Source organism: Eptesicus fuscus, chromosome 18, assembly GCF_027574615.1.
Source record: "Eptesicus fuscus isolate TK198812 chromosome 18, DD_ASM_mEF_20220401, whole genome shotgun sequence".
NCBI lineage: Eukaryota > Metazoa > Chordata > Mammalia > Chiroptera > Vespertilionidae > Eptesicus > Eptesicus fuscus.
Window position 1 is genome coordinate 29,672,402 of NC_072490.1, and position 16,799 is coordinate 29,689,200.

Below are 16,799 nucleotides of genomic sequence, written 5' to 3' on the forward strand. Positions count from 1 at the left end.
TCCACAAAATACCACGTGCGGGCGCACACGTACAGTGCGATTGAAACTTCGTGGCCCATGGGCAGAAGTCGGTTTTCGGCTCTCTAAAGAAATTTCAATCATTGTACTATTGATATTTGGCTCTGTTGACTAATGAGTTTGCCGAGCACTGGAATATACTATTAAAGTCAAACTAAAGAGCTGTTAGTGTGTGTTCCTGGACTCCCCATGTGTACTTGCCTAATGAACATTAAGGCTGAGAGGCAGCAGAGGGTAGAGACCATGGACTCTAAAGTCAGACCAGGTTCAAATCTCAGCTCCTTACAGAGTTATTTTGAGCAGGTTATTTTACCTCTCTATGCCTTAATTCCCTCATCAGTAAAACGGGGATATTAATAGTATCCACCTATAAAGTTGTTGAATGAGTTAGATGAATTAACTAGGTAAGGCTCCTAGAACAGTCTAAGAATTCTTGCATAGGAAGGGCTATATGAGTGTTCGCTATTCTCGGTTTTTGGACAATAGTATCCCTCCAGTCCACAAGAAGGAGACTAAGTGCTGATGCTACACTACATGTGTAGGGCCCCAGTTGTAGAGTTCCTTATTAGTTCAGTTGGAGATGCCCCTGAGAGTAGCCATGCTAAAAGCTGGTGCTATAGACAGAGCTTCCTCAACCAGGAGGCTTCTTGCTGCCTAGGCATGTAGCTGGAAGAGCCAGGCTATGTGCTCACGTCCTGACCATCAGTGGTCACAAGCCTTGCCACCACTAAGTCCTGTTCCTCTGGTCTTTTTTGTCATTTGCTTGTCATAATGTGAGGCTGGTGTGTCATGTTTACTTAGTAGACAGAGAGAGAAGGCAATTTGATTTGCATCCTGCTGCTAGGGTCCTTTATCTTCTGAATCCAAATAATTCAGAATCAAAGCAGAAGCTTGCAAAATGCTTCCTAGGGAGCTCCACTACACTCATGCGTCTTCTCCCCTCCCCCCAGTGCTGGGGCCCTTCTGACATTTGTATGTGCTTCTGTTATAGCACATAGCACAGGAGCATACTAAATTTTTCAGTTCCAAAAAAATAGAGATTGTAAGACATATTTTAATCTATTAACTTAATAATAGATATCTGGGTCAGGGGAACCCATAACATTAAATGAACTCACTTATTAACACATCTGATTTCAGAAGCTTTAAACTGTTGTTTTTTTAAGGGGAGGGGGATGATTTTGTTACACTCTTTCCAACAAACTCATCAACTTGGTGGGGTCAAGGATAGTGTGTCCCTCTCCCCAACCCCTCCCATCTAGGCCATGTCTACTGATGCCCAGAGAAATGTTTCATTAGGAAATTTTTCTTGAAGCTCCCTTAGTTGCCGTAGCAACCCAAAATTGGTTTCACAGTCCTGTGTACCATGGGAAGCCCTGCTGAGGAGGGCTGCCTGCTGACCTGGACTCTGAATCAGGCTGCATATGCTGGCCTTCCTTCCTGGACAACCGGAACAATGCAATGATGGAAATAACACACTTGCAATGAAGACCTCAGGGATACCCTTGCTGATGTAAAACAATTTATTTTTAAAAATTCTGTTGTCTCTATTGTCAGATTTTTGTATCAATGTTAAAAAAAACACACACAAAAAAATACCACACTCTTTCTCAAAGTTTTTTTCTCAGTGAGCCCTAAATAATTTGAACAAAGGACTCTCAGTGGAGAGTTAGAAAATCCATGCTCACGGTTCAGTAATTTGTTGAAACCAGTTATCCACTGAAAGTTTAGAGATTCCAGCTAAGAAAGAACTGCTATAAATAGAAGAATAGCTTCCATTTCCTAAGCATCTATTAATGTGCCAGGCACTTTATGGACACTTATTTGACAAACATTTATATATCACTTACTATGTGCCAGGCACTGTTCTAAGTACTTTGCACATATTAGTTTATTTAATCTTCATAACAGGCCTGTGAGGCAGCTTCTATTGTTATCCCCATTTTACAGATGAGGAAACTGAAGTACAGAGATGTTACAAGCTCACACAGCTAGTAAGCTATAGAGACAAAATTCAAACCTAGGCTGCCTAGTTTCAGAATTTATGCTCCTATTTATGCTATATAAAGCCTCTTTCAATAATTCAATAAATTAGGTGTTACTATGCTTACTGTAGAGATTGGATACTGAGGCTCAGCTAGGTCACATGTTTTTATGGCTTTTCTGCTCCTGACCACATTCTGACCTGGGGAAATTCTGGAAGTTCTCCAAAGGTTAGAATCAACCTTTCACTTTCCACCTCCCAAACACACATTAATAGGATTTTTATAATACTTCTTTCAAAATTATTTTTAGGAGAGTAGGAGGCCCAATCTTTGTAGATAAATTATTTTGAAATATTGATCTAAAGCATACACTGGCAGGAGTTGAATATGCAAACTTAATGAGTTTAATTAATTAGATGAGAGTGTTTCTTTTAAGATCACAAAATAACTGCTATTTGAAGGGTGAGTTAGTGGTTGGAATAACAGTTACTTAAATGCTTAAAGCATTCAATTGTACTATCCTAAGAAAGTGCTCTTCGAATATGGAAGAGTGATTTCTTCCATAGGTGAGAGATTTGTCAGTAGGGAGAAGATATAAGTTGATGCTCTCAAGTTGGGGTCACTTTCCCCAGGCCAAAATATGAGTCCTTTGAACATATCACAGTAGAGTGACCAACCATCCTGGTTGGCCTGGGACTGTCCTGGTTTTAGCACTGAATCCCTCACCCCAATCCTTGGCAAACTGGGATGGTTGGTTACCCTAAATTAAGGACCAGCAATTAATGAAAATTTGTGGGAGAAATTCCCTGTTGTATGGAGAGGGGGAACTGAGCAGAGAGGTGAAGGGCATTCCAGGCAAAAGGATAAGTTTGAGCAAAGGCCCAAGGTATGAAATGTTATGGTGGTTTGTGGGAGTTGCAAGGATCTTATATGACTCTAGTTTGAAGTTGAGAGAGGAGGCACAGTGGAAAGTGAGGTGTGGCTGGACAAATATGAAGCTGATATTTGGGCAGATAGAGCTTTATGAACCTCAATGCCAAGATATTTATGAACCTCTGAAATGGGCAGATAGAGCTTTATGAACCTCAATGCCAAGATATTTATGAACCTCTGAAATGGGCAGATAGAGCTTTATGAACCTCAATGCCAAGATATTTATCCTCAGTGCTAAGGAGCAATGATCAGAACCAGGAGCCCTTTTATGGTAGTTGTGGACTTTCTGGTTCTTGGTTAACTTAAACAGAACAAAATTGGCTTGGCTTACAAAATCTTAACTCAGTGGTCTTCAAATATTTTTGCTCATTTGAAGATTATGGATCCCCTTGCATATTGTTAAATTGACCTTTAAAATATTTATTATAAGTATAAACATTGCAAAGGATATAGTTTCTGGCACTTTATAAATATTGCATTTAAAAATAAACTATTTCCCTAGCCAGTTTGTCTCAGTGGATAGAGGGTTGGCCTGCAGACTGAAGGGTCCCAGGTTCGATTCTGGTCAAGGGCATTACCTTGGTTGAAGGCTCCTCCTGGGCCCAGGCCCTAGTCAGGGCTCAAACAGGAGGAAACCAATCAATGTGTTTCTCTCACATCGATATTTCTCTATCTTTCCCTCTCTCTCTAAAAATCAATGGAAAAATATCCTCGGGTGAGGATTAAAATAAAACAAAATAAAAATAATAAACTATTGCCTGCCTGGACTGGGTCAGCTGTTTGAGCATTGTCCTGGGCACCAAAGGGTTGCTGGTTCAATTCCCAGTCAGGGCACATACCTTGGTTATGGGTTTGATCCCCAGTTGGGGCACATAGGGAAAGCAACCAATCAATGTCTCTCTCTCTCTTTTTCTCGCTCTAAAAGTCAATAAGGACATATCCTTGGGTGAGGATTTTAAAAATGTTTTTTAAAAAAGTTTTGTTATCCAATGATTCACATTCTCACTAACACCAAAATACCAAAAGCTCCCCAACACATGCACACCCTTTTTTGGTGCACCAAAATGAGATACAGGATTGGTGAGGTGTGCCTTTCTTTTGTACAGAGGAAGAAGGATAACTGTAAAATGATAGGTAGGAATGGAGAACTTGCAGGACACAGACCTACATCAATCATTGGAAAAAAGAAATAAGGAAGTTGAGGACCTGAAAATTGATTCTCTTAGAATCACCTTGCCCTTAAACTCCTTGGAAAGTCATGTGCCTCTAGGGCTGCACGTACCTCAGGTTGAAGACCACTGTCTTAGGAGATATTATTGCTAACCTGTGTGGGAGCTAGGATAGAAATGTCACCCCTTCAGGTCTAGAATGAACTTTTTAAGCAAGAATTTTGTAAGAAAAATAAATCTCTTTCTGTGTCTTGCTATTTTAGCCTTTGCCTTAACTTTGTGATTTTTAAAAAATCTTTATTGTTGAAAGTATTACATATGTCCCCTTTTATCCCCCATCAATCCCCTCCAGCCCACTCCTGTCCCCCATCCTAGGCTCTCACCACCTCACGGTCTTTGCCTTAACTTTGAAGATGCTTGTCTTAGGAGGGCTTCTGCACTTTGAGCTTTCTGTAGAGACAGAACTTCTTAACCTTGGGTCCTCCATTGGTGGTTGTCCTCAATAGGTAAAAAAATACCAGGGGATGTCTTTCCTATATCTACCCTGATTCATAGGGGCTGACCCCAGGAAAATATCCCAATGGAGTTAATATCTTTGGTGGTGGTGGGCAGATTCTTATTCCAAACACATAGAAAGGAAGATGGGAATGGACCCAGAAGTCGGATATTCTTCAAGCTGGGTCCTTGGCACAATTTCCCTATCCCTCTAAAGTCACACACACACACACACACACACACACACACACACACACAGAGAGAGACGTGGAAATGTTTTAAACAGGAGCAAATCTATTTGGCTGAAGTGTGAAGAATGCATTAAATGGATCAAGACTAAAAGCAGTGAAACCACTTAGGAGACCTTTATGATCCACGAAAGAGATGAAGGAATGTACAGATTTTAGCGATGTTAAAGAAAAGGAAAGGACTTATTCAACTTGATTGGGTGAAGATGATGAGAGAGAAGATGGGGTTCAGGATGAGTCCTATTTTTCTGATATGGGCTACTCAATGAATAGTATACCATTCACCAATCAACTATGAAGAAAAAATAAATTTGAGAAGTTGGCAAATTCAATTTTTATATGATTAATTTTAAGTGCTTGCTGGATAGACAATAATAATTATAAAGTAGGCAGTTGAGTATATGGATCTGGAGTCTAAAAAAGGGGTCTGGGTTAAAGATACAAGTTTAATAATCAGTAGTGTATTATTGGAAGTCCAAGCTATGGGAGAGGGTTAGATTACTCAGAGAGAGGGGGGGGGTTGTAGAAAGAGATGAGGAGAGGGCCAAGTGCAGAATCCTTAGAAAAACAAACACTTAAATCTGGGCAAAGAAGAGAAGCTAGCCAAAGAGATTATAAAAACCGGAGAGGAAGGTAAACCTGGGGGTGAGGGTGGCAGGGGGACTTCCAGAAAGGCATAAATAGTCCTAGAGTCAAAGGTCTAAAAATATGCATTGGATCTCTCCTAGACAGATGCAAACAAAAAGAAATGTTTGCCCAATCCCATTGTCCCATTAATAATTCCCCCATTTTGTTCCTTCCTCTACATGCTAAACTTCTGGAAAGAGTTGTTTTCCACCTCTGTCTCCAATTCCTCATCTCCAACTCTCCCCTTAGAATCCAGCAGCATGGCTTCTGCCTTTTTTCATTCTACTGACCTTGATCTCTTGAGGATCTTCAGGCTATCTTATCAATGGTCTTTTCTCATCCCAGTTCTTTGGAGATGATGCCAGAAAGCATCAGTAGGGGTGTGGGAAAGTGAGAAAGAAAAGGAAAGGAAGTCAATAAGTGGTGCCCTATCGAATCAATTACCACTGTGAGTAAGTAGAGTTTAATCTTTATGGGAAACTATGGGAGTCAGTGAAGAGCATGGGCTCAGAGTTATACTAAAGGGTGTGGGGTCTGGGGTATTTTTACACCAACTCTAGTTAGTCAATGGTTGAGGACTGCTGCATTAGAGAGAGGATAAGGAAACATTAATTCTCCAGCATTTCTGGCTTGACACAGCTGGGTTAGAGGCTGCAGCAGGGAAAGGTCCCTAGACAGTTGAAGTCAGAAGTCCTGCCCTATAAGATCCAAGAGTATATGAACATGGTATTGACTGGGTCTGCCACATCACTTCTTCTTTGTCTCCCCAACATCTTTTACTCTGCCCACCACCCTTTCTTGAAGTATTCTCTTTCTTCTATTTTTGTCCTGATACCCTAACTGGGTTCTTATTTCTATCTTTGCCCTCTCAATTTCCTTGAATGGTTATTTTTCTTTCTTCTACCCTTTAGACAAGAGGAAACTGGAAGGTGAAACTTCAGTCCTCAGTCCTCTGTTCTTTGTTTTTCACACTTACTTGATATATTTTTTTCTAGCCTCATTATCTTAACTCTTGCTTCTATGCAGATTACTCCTTGTGTGTTGCACATAATTATGTTCAATGACTTAACTGTTGAGATCAAGATTTATTTAAAAGTCTTCAGGAAAAAATACTTTGAGTAGCTTTTATAACTCAACAGATTGAAAAAAAAAATCTATAAATGTGTGCTGGGAGTCATTCAGGAATTACACTTCCCACTGACAGTGTGAGAAGCAGCCTCAATATATGACTCAGCTTGCAATCAATGGAGCATTATGCTTCAAGGAAATGGGAAAGTCTCATACCAATTTAGAATGTGTCACTAAATCTAGTCTGACTCTTTGTCCAGAAAGAAGTACAGCTCCCTACTGTCAAGGCCTAAGCTCTTGGGATCTTTGTCTGTTTCCTGGGTAGAGCTATAATTAACAAGGTTTGCTATCAAGTAAATCAGCATGATGCATGCCTTCAAATCAGGCCAGTGAGTGAGTGAGTATGTGTGTGTGTGTGTGTGTGTGTGTGTGTGTGTGTGAGTGTGTGTGTGGAGAGAGAGAGAGAGAGAGAGAGAGAGAGAGAGAGAGAGAGAGAGAGAAAGAGAGAGAGAGAGAGAGGGAGAGGGAGAGAGAGAGAATGATTAATGGTGGTGATTAGGGTGGAGTGGTCCAGTGGGGTGGTGGAGGTGGAGCCTAAGGGAAGAGTAAAGAATGGTTGAGTAGACAGGTTTTTGGTTGACTCTGGCTGCATCCGTCCCACTGGCAGCTCAGTGAGTAGTGAAGAGGGGAAAGAGTTTTAGACTGGCCTGTTCTTTTACAATCATCATTTACAAATCCCCTTTAACCTCTATCTTTGACTCGTTTTTAAGAATGGAGCACTGAAAATTTGGTTGAAAGCTCTGAGCACATGGTAGGGACTTCATCAAGAAACCTCAAGAATTCTGATTTCTGATTTTTTTATGACTTATTTAAAAATTTGTTTTTAGGCCCTGGCCAAGTAGCTCAGTGGTAACAATATGCCAAGGTTATAGGTTTGATCTTCGGTCGGCACACATACAAGCATCAACCAATGAACGCATAAATAAGTGGAACAGCAAAAAAATAAATAATAAAAATAAATAAATAAATAGTTTTGTTTTTGCTTATTTTCTTTCTAGAAGCATAAAGATATTCTGTTTGTCCAGGAGTTATGAAATTTCACTAAGATACGCCTTGATGTGGGTCTATTTTATGCTGGTTACTCTATAGGCCCCTTTGATTTGCAAACTTGTATACTATCCTGAATTATTTTAAGGATTACTTCCTCCCCTCAGTTTTTTTCTGTTCTCTCTTTTTGGACTGTATTTGGATGTTTTCTTACTGAGAAGGTCTTCTAATTTTCTTACCTTTTCTGTCTAATATCCTATCTTTTTTGCCTTTTTGTTCCATACCATGGGAGACAGCCTTAACCTTTTTTAAAAATATATATTTTATTGATTTTTTTACAGAGAGGGAGAGAGAGAGTTAGAAACATCAATGAGAGAGAAACATCAATCAGCTGCCTCCTGCACATCCTCTACCGGGTATGTGCTTGCAACCAAGGTACATGCTCTTGACTGGAATCGAACCTGGGACCCTTGAGTCCGCAGGCCAACGCTCTATCCACTGAGCCAAAGCGGTTAGGGCAGCCTTAATCGTTTTATTTTTAAAAATTCAACCATCATGTTACAAATTTAAAAGGCTTCCTTTGTGGTAGTGAAAACTCAATACAGTGTATAGATGATGTGTTGTAGAATTGTGCACCAGAAGCTTGTATAATTTTGTTAACCACTGTTACCCCAATAAATTCAATAAAAAGGAAAGAAAATAAAGGCTCCCTTTGTGTTCTCTGAACATTCCTTTTTATAAGTACAACCTTTTCTTCTTTTATTGATGCAATATCCATCTCTCTGAGGATTTTGGTGATTTAAAACAATGTGGGTTTTTTTTGCCCAGCTCAGTGGTTGAGCATTGACCTATGAACCAGAAGGTTATGGATGGTTTGATTCCTAGTCAGGACACATGCCTGGGTTTCGGGCTTGGTCCCCAGTGTGGGGTGTGCAGGAGGCAGCGAATCAATGATTCTCTCTCATCATTGATGTTTCTCTCTCACCCTTTCCCTTCTTCTCTGAAATCAATAAAAAAAAATTTTTTAAATGTTGGTGTTTTTTTGTTTCTCTCTGGATAAGTTCTGTTTCCTCAAAGTTATCTTTATCTGTGTGTTGGTTTTGGTCTTTCTGAGTGTTTCCTTAGACGTGCGGTGATCTTTGGCCTCTGCTCACATTTAAGGAAGGGACATAAAAACTGAATGGAAGCTCTGAGAGCATGAATTGGGACTTGTCAATTCTTATTTCACTGTACCGTGGTCTAGCAGGGCCAATCAGTTGCAAATCCCCTTGTCAGAATTTGGAAGTCTTCCCGTTGAGCTGGTCAGGATGCTCAGAGAAGAATCTTCTAGTCTCCTGGACAGTGCAAGCTTGGCTGCCAGTATTCTGGGAGCTGAGTGGGAGAAGAAGTCTGGTGGTTTCAACATTCAGTATGTAAACATTCACACCCTCCTGTTTTCTATATGGCTGTCCTTATGCTCAGCTGTGTCTGATGCCCCCTAGTGCAGAGACCCTCAGGCTTTTACTCCTCCAGAGAGCCTTCCTCTTCACTCTCAGAGGAAAGGCTCGTCTCCTGTTAGGGTGGGGGAGAGATAGTTGCCCTGCTGTGTGAATTGGGAAGGGCATCTAGGGATCTGACAGCTTCTTAAAATAACTTTCAATCAATCCCTTTTATCTCAAAACCTTATTTTGGACCCATTTCCAGAGGTACCTAATGCTGCTGATTCAAGAGACCATTGGGTTTTGCAGTGTGAATCAAGTTGCTTGACATCTTTCACCATTACTGACTTAGGATTCAGTTTACGAGGATCTGCTAAGCCAGTTAAACTTGTCCAGGCATTTTCTAACTTTGAAAATTTAGCTATCTCCTCTTCTTTTCTTTTTGTCCTTGTGCATTTCTGTCCTTAATTTTTTTTTCTCCCTAGTTGTTTTAGTGAGATTTTGAGAGAGAGTGGAGGTTAATCTGTGCTTTCTATTTGTTATTTTAATTTAGGCATCATAGGACAAAACCTTGGATGCTCCACCCTAGTCAGGTCCCTCCTTTAGGAAACAGAGGTGGTGGGAGAGAGGCTTAGGTCCTTGGAGGAGCTTCAGAAGAATAAAATCCTGTGAACCTAGAGAATTCAACTTTTTCCCAGGCCAGAGAACATGGGTATTCTTGCAAGTCAGTCCACACAACTTCCTGAGGCTATACATGTACTATCTAAGGCTCACTGGAGAGGAGGCTCATGACCCACTGCTGCATCTTATCTTCTACAATACTGCTCATTCTGCAGAGTTTTGTCTACACTTCACCTCTTCTTTCACCTCATTCAACCTGAATGAGTATCTCCTGGTAATCTTCCCTGCTCTAGAAAAGGTAACTCTTCACTGATAACTTCTTATTCATCAACTATTAGAAACAAAACTGATTTTTTAGAACATCTGAGAATGCTGAAGGTGAAAAGAACTTAGAAAACACTGAGTTTAACCCTGCTGTTTTAGAGTTGAGGAACTGGTAGGTCCTGAGGGGTTAGTTGATTTGCTCAAGGTCACATTAGCTGCACAACAGCAGAACTAACAATAGAACTCCATCCCTAGTCAGGAGCCTGTGCCCACTACCACCTGCTGTGTGGGCAGGCTGCCAATCTGCATGTCCACATCTCCTTAAAGATCATTAAAGTGGTTCATAAACCATCTTACAGCTGAAGCAGTGTGTTGTAATTTTTATCATGTTGATGATTATTACATCTAATATTAAATACCCAGCATGAGCAACCACATCTCAAGTTTTTAAATGAAAAAGTCTTTGAGGATTAATGGAGAAAAAAGAGAGGGCTTATTTTGCATATAGGAAATTTAGTAACAGGCTGGCTGTTGTTCTTTGCCTGTGTTTACAGAGGGTACAGAGGGGTGACATAGGGAAGCAGCTGATGGGCAAAGGTAGGAAGCTGGAATGAGCCACCTCTAACCCCTGTACTTCTACCTGGCCTAGCCCTGGTGACCCCCTTCTCCTTTTGTTTGTGAGTATTTTGACAGTCATATCTAAGCAGAGACACTCATATATTACATATCCTATATAATAAAAGCCTAATATGCTAAGTGTCCAGTTATCCATTCAACCAATCAGAGCATAATATGCTAATGATATGCAAAGGCCGCTCAACCACTCGCTATGATGTGCACTGACCACCAGGGGGCAGACAGTCAACCGGTTGACCAGTCACTATGATGTGCACTGACCCCAATAGGTTAGCTTGCTGGGACTGAGCGAGATGGGCCAGACATGCCCTAGAGCCCTCCCATGGTCCTTCCCTGGCTGACCAACCTCCTGCATCCCTCTCTGTCCTGATCATGCACCGGTGGGGTCCCTTGGCCTGGCCTGAGCCTTCTCGAAATCCAGGACCCTTTGGGGGATGTCAGAGAGCTGGTTTCGGCCCGTTCCCACAGGCCAGGCCTAGGGTCCCCACGAATTCATGCACCAGGCCTCTAGTATTATTATATGTAATAGTAATCAATGTGATAAAAATTAGCACAAACTCTGATTCAGCTATAAGGTGGTTTACGAACCACTTTAATGATCTCTAAGGAGCCGTGGACATGCAGACTAGCAGCCTGCCTACATGGCAGGTAGTGCTAAGCACAGTTCCTGACAAGGGACCAGGATTCAGACCAAGTCCTAGGGGAAGGACAGAGACTGAAGAAAGAAATGGCCTAGGACTCCCGGGATACAGGAGGATTTTGGTGTATCAAATGCAGACACTAGGATATTACTTAAGAAGAAATTTCCTGAGCAAGAATCAGGAGCAGTGTGGGGAAAAGTTGCTAAGATTAACCCTTTGCACTCGCTTGCTTTTTTCTCGATTCCTTTATTCTACTCGGGATTTAATTTTTTAAATACCCCAGATTTTACAAAGCACAGCAGTAGAATAAAAAACTGGAGTTTCTTTTCATACAAACTTATTTATTTGGATTTTTTTATATTTCAAATTATTGATACATTCAAAGAGTAATTTTAATCTCGACATCCGAGTGCAAAAGGTTAAGTTGTTTCTTTTTTGCTTCTTTCAGTATTTAGTTCAACAAATGCTTGAGCAGTAAGTCAAATCAGATCTGGTAGACATTGGAGGTAGTGGACATTGCTCTACTTGACCACTGAACACACATTTCCCTTTTTTTGGTAATGGTATCTAATGTTTATTCCAATAGTCAATGGGCTTCAAGGGAACCTGATGCTACCCCTCTTCTGATTTAGAAATGGGATATATGATATGAGGTATGGAATTTACCTTAAGCTCATAAACACCATCCCAATCACCACATTGATTGGATTAGAAAACAAGTCCAACCAGCCTAAGCTCAGGACTTTGGTTCCACAAGTAGGAGAGGGCAAGTGCTCTTCTTCCTTCCATGTGAACAAAAAAGCATGTGGGTCCCAGAGCCTCTGGTAGTCATCTTGACACCACAAGGGGAGAAGCCTGCCACGAATGGAGTCAATAATAGTGAATTTGAGATACAGAGAGAAACTGGGTTCTGATTCCATTATTTCAGCATTTGGATAAAGCCTGGCCTGAACCTCTGAACCTGTGTAGTTATATGAGCAATTATATTCCCTTACTGCCCAAATCAGTCCATTTTACTTAATATAAACTAACATATCAACATACTCTTCTCTTTTGCATTTCTATGTATATGACTTCTCTAGTCAGTCAAAGGTATCTACTAACCACAGGGTGGGGAGGATTAAGACTCCTAAAAAATTAATTAATGAGAAAAAAAGAGTCAAATTTTAATTTTCTTTCTTTTTTTTTTTTTAATTGATGTCAGAGAGGAAGGGAGAGGGAGAGAGAGATAGAAACATTAAAGATGAGAGAGAATCATTGATCGGCTGCCTCCTGCCCACCCCACACTGGGGATGGAGCCTACAACCCAGGCATGTGCCCTGACCAGGAATCAAACCATGACCTCCTGGTTCATAGGTCAACACTCAACCACTCAGCCACACAGGTCGGGCTCAAACTTCAATTTTCTACTTGAGTCCAGTAAGGAGAAGAACAATGGGAGTAAGGAGGCAGACTCTTATATAGTGACTTTAACCTTCCAGATTAACATTTCAGTAATGCTATTAAGTAGACTGTGGAGAAAGCTGGAGGTAGAGGGGCTGAGTCACAGGACACAGTAAAGAGTGGATCTGGGGGGACAGAAGAAAAACCAGTACTTATATCCTATCGTTTCTCACAGCTAGCACCTTGGTTCAGGCCTCACCCTTTCTTGCCTGGCTTAGGGCAATGGCTTTCCTGCCTGTCCTCTTGACTCATCTAGTCCATTGCTTTGATACCAGATCTGTTTCCAAGAGACTATATTCATTCAGCACGAGAATGGGTATATACCCGAGTCCAGGACCCAGTTCTGCAGTGTCAAGACCCTTCCCTCAGAGACCTCATTAGTAAAACACCAGATATACTCGAGGATGCCCAGAGGAAGTCCTTACTGGACCACGATTTACTGATGCTAGACATATTTTTAAATATCAAGGAATCGGCCTGCAACTTTTAAACGCAAACAGACAGGTGGAAATGGCCTGAGGCTGCATCCCGCCTCCTTCCTGAAGACCAGGTCACCCTGTTTGATCGGCGATTGCTTCAAACCCGTTCTCTACAAGGACATAGGCTAAAAGCGACCTGGGCAGGCAGTTTCCCGGGGCCTTGGACTATCCCACCGCGCTGGTAGGGGAAGTCCCTCAGTTCAGGCATAAATCCTGGGCACCCCTCGGCTTCGTCCACGTGGGCACCGACCGGGGGGGGGGGGGGGGGTGGGCAGCGGAGAGCGCAGGCGCAGTGCCCGCACCGGCGGCGCCCCTCTCCCCGCCCCGCCTGGCAGCCTCCGCTGCCCCGGCCGCGGTGTTCTTGGCATCGTGCTCGGCGGACTCAGCGGGCTGAGGCGTGGGGCAGCGGGCAGTCCCGGCGGGAGTCCCAAACGCGCCTTCCTCGCCGCGACACGCAGGTAACCGGGCCCCGAAAGCCGGAGGGCAGCGGCTGGGACCCTGACCCTGCCTGCCTGGCCGCCCCACCGGAAAGAGCGGGAGCGCGCCGCGAACCCCACAACCCGTTTTTGTAGCCAGGGCACTGACAGGGAAAGAGTCCCTGTTCGGGGTTGGGCCGGCTGGGGGGCAAAGCGCCCCGCCCTCTGCTCGACGTCTGAGAAGCTGCGGAGACCCCAGGAACCTGCGCTGCTCTCGAGGAGAACCCAGGCACGGGTCGTTCGAATCAGCATCAACTACGACCCCTGCACCCCCACCCCCACCCCCGCCCCCCGTTTCCTGCCGCGTGTATGGGTCCTCCCCCAGCCTCCATGATAAAGGCTAGGGGCTATTGCTTTCCTCTGGCCCAGAAGCCCATCCAAACAAGGGTGAATCTCTATGGAGTCACGGGTTCGATTTCAAATACAAATTTTTTTTTTTTTTAAAGAATCCTGGATGGTTTTAGAAATATGGCCAACATTAGTATTTTCCGTTAATCTCTTGTCTCAATGGTCTATGATTCTTGAATGCCAGTCCATATGGATTGAGATGTTCGTGGAGAATAAACGGTTTGTAGAAATCTTTCAACCACGAAAGGCGAGAGCAGGCAGTGGAGGAAGGGACAGGCTGTGGCCGAGTGGCTGGAGGCCCCGGACAAGTCCCCTCAGCCTGCCCCACCCCGGGAGGGAAGCACGGACCCTCCCTGACCCGCCTCTGGGCGCTGGAGAATGTCTACGCCACGTGCCCCGGTTTGCCCCTTTGGAGAGGAGGTGCGGATGGAAGGGTTGCGCTGGCCAGCAGGAAGGACACTCCGTGTTGGGGTGAGTGGGGGCGCTGCACGGACCTGCATCTCCGTCCAAGCTTTTGCGGGGCTTGCCAAGGAGCGGGACGGAAAGCCCACTTCTGAGTGATGATTGAGAGCCACGAGATAGTGACGCACTCGGAGGAGAGGGCTGGGGGCGCTGGGGAAGGGCAGTCTCGGCTGGCTATTCCGCCGGAAAAGACTTTGATTGGGGTTAACCGTGTCCGTGGTGCTGAAGTGCCTCCAGCTCCTTGGTCTGCCTAGCAGTTCTACTCGGCACCTTTGCCAGAAATAGCCCATCTCCAAGGCAATGGCCGGAATGGAACTGGCCCGACAAGGCAACCCTTTGATGCTAGTTTCCTGAGGGCAAACGTGAGTCGCCTTAGGGTGTAGATAAATAAAGCGTATACAGAACAGGCTTGATTACCTATATGCAAGTACACATAGTGAGCATAAACATGAATCTCATATACATATGTAGGATAAACGTATGTACATATGCACAAAAACAGTGCACATGATGTAAACATAACCAATGGACAGAGACAGCAGGGGGGTGAGGGCATGTACAGGAGTGGGGTGGGGGGGCAATGGGGGATATGGACACATATGTAATACCTTAATCAATAAAAAGAAACAGCACACATGTAAATACATTGATCCATTTTCAACGCCATCACTCACTACAAGTCACACACTTTTCCAGAGCTTTTCAGTAATCCATCGTTATTTTTTGACACCTCTATTGTTTCTGAACTCTGCAAAACCATTACTTTTCATAATCATCTGTGCCAAAGTCACAGAGCCTGTGGATTAGTGTTTGATATTTTGCAGAGCAATTATTCATACATAACAGTATTTTCATTCCAAAACAAAGATAGTCTAGAAAGATATAAAATTGACATATTTATAAAGTAGATATTCCTAAAGGAAGTTTAAACAAAAAGAATTATGAAAATTTTAATACAGAAAAATATCAAGATAATAATCTTATGGGAAGTTATCTGAAGAAAATGTGATTGAGATGTATCGTAATTCTGGCAATTTCAAATATACTGGTGTTATGTGATTTATGAACATCTTACAAGTTACAGAGGTATCTTACAAAACATTGATATCTATGGTTTTTCTCTCACAAAATATGTTCGTTGTAAGAAATTTAGATACTAGAGAAGTGCATAAACCCAGAGAAAACGAGATCTTAGCTCATCTCGGGCTACCCGAAGGCACCCGGGACCCAGGCTGACTTCCCTCCGGCCCTGGCTTTGTCAGGAAGGACGTCCGGCCTAATTAGCATATTACCCTTCTATTATTATAGATTACTTTTTAAACTACGTTTTTACTCCCACTTCATTTCTTTTAAATTTTTTTTAATCTTCACCTGAGGATGTTTTTTGTTTCTGTTTTCTATTTTTTTGAGAGAGACAGACAGACAGAGAAACAACCCAGGTCAAACGCACAATCTAGATATGTGCCCTGACCAGAAATTGAACCCACAACCCTTTGGTGCATGGAATGACACTTAGATCTCCTAGCTGATCTCAGCCGTTTGCCTGTCTAGCAACCTGACACTTTGCAGTTATTATAGAGGTTTAAACCCTCCTCAATTATTAGGTGTTTGAGAAGTCTGCTTCCTGGTGACCCTAGTAGAAATATACTCTTTCAGTTTGGGATTGGAATTCAATGGCGAGATGGTGATGGCATTAATCATATTCTAACCAGGCCCACTTTTTTTTCTTTTTTCTGATCACTTTTAAATATTTAGCTGGTAATGAGTCGTGTTTCATCTTCCTTGCTGAGGCCACCTTGCACCATGGATGGTATTCTCACACTCTGATAAGTCACAATTCCAGGATGTTATGGACTGCTGCTATATTTCCATTCTTATCTCATGTTTCTCCTGCATTATTTTGATTATAAAATCAGACAGAGTACCCTTTTCCCTTGCCACACATATTTTTCTTTCTGTGGTTCTGCTCTTAGCAATAGATTCTCCAACTAACCAAACTGTTACATTAACGGACACTGTCTGCTGGCCACTGGCATGCGTATGGGAAGGAGAATGATACTCACACGAGTACCTCCTTCTCTTTTCTCACTTTTCATCTATTTACCTTCTAGTTTGGACACAGGAAATACCCTTCTACGTGGTAGGGAAATGTCAAAGATGAGCTAAGATCACAGAGCTTTTTATCCTTTGTGGACAAAAATTTTATTTTGCCTTATAAATGTTAATATACATTATACACATTAAACTATTTATTTGCTCTAGTTTCTCCTATAGTCATTGCTGTAGTAGAATTATATGTGATCAATGGGCCTGTATAGTAGTTTACGTGCACTTAACACTATTTCACAGTTTTAATTATATATGAACTCAATCCACATGCCGGTCATCTTGACTAAAGTTTATTTAATCATTCCCTGACTT

The 16,799-nt window shown here is 42.5% G+C and overlaps 1 pseudogene; it reads right to left on the minus strand.

The window, feature by feature from the left end:
- LOC114227130 (60S ribosomal protein L37-like) overlaps positions 1 to 16,799 on the minus strand; it is a 75,471-nt pseudogene that overhangs the window by 21,562 nt on the left and 37,110 nt on the right.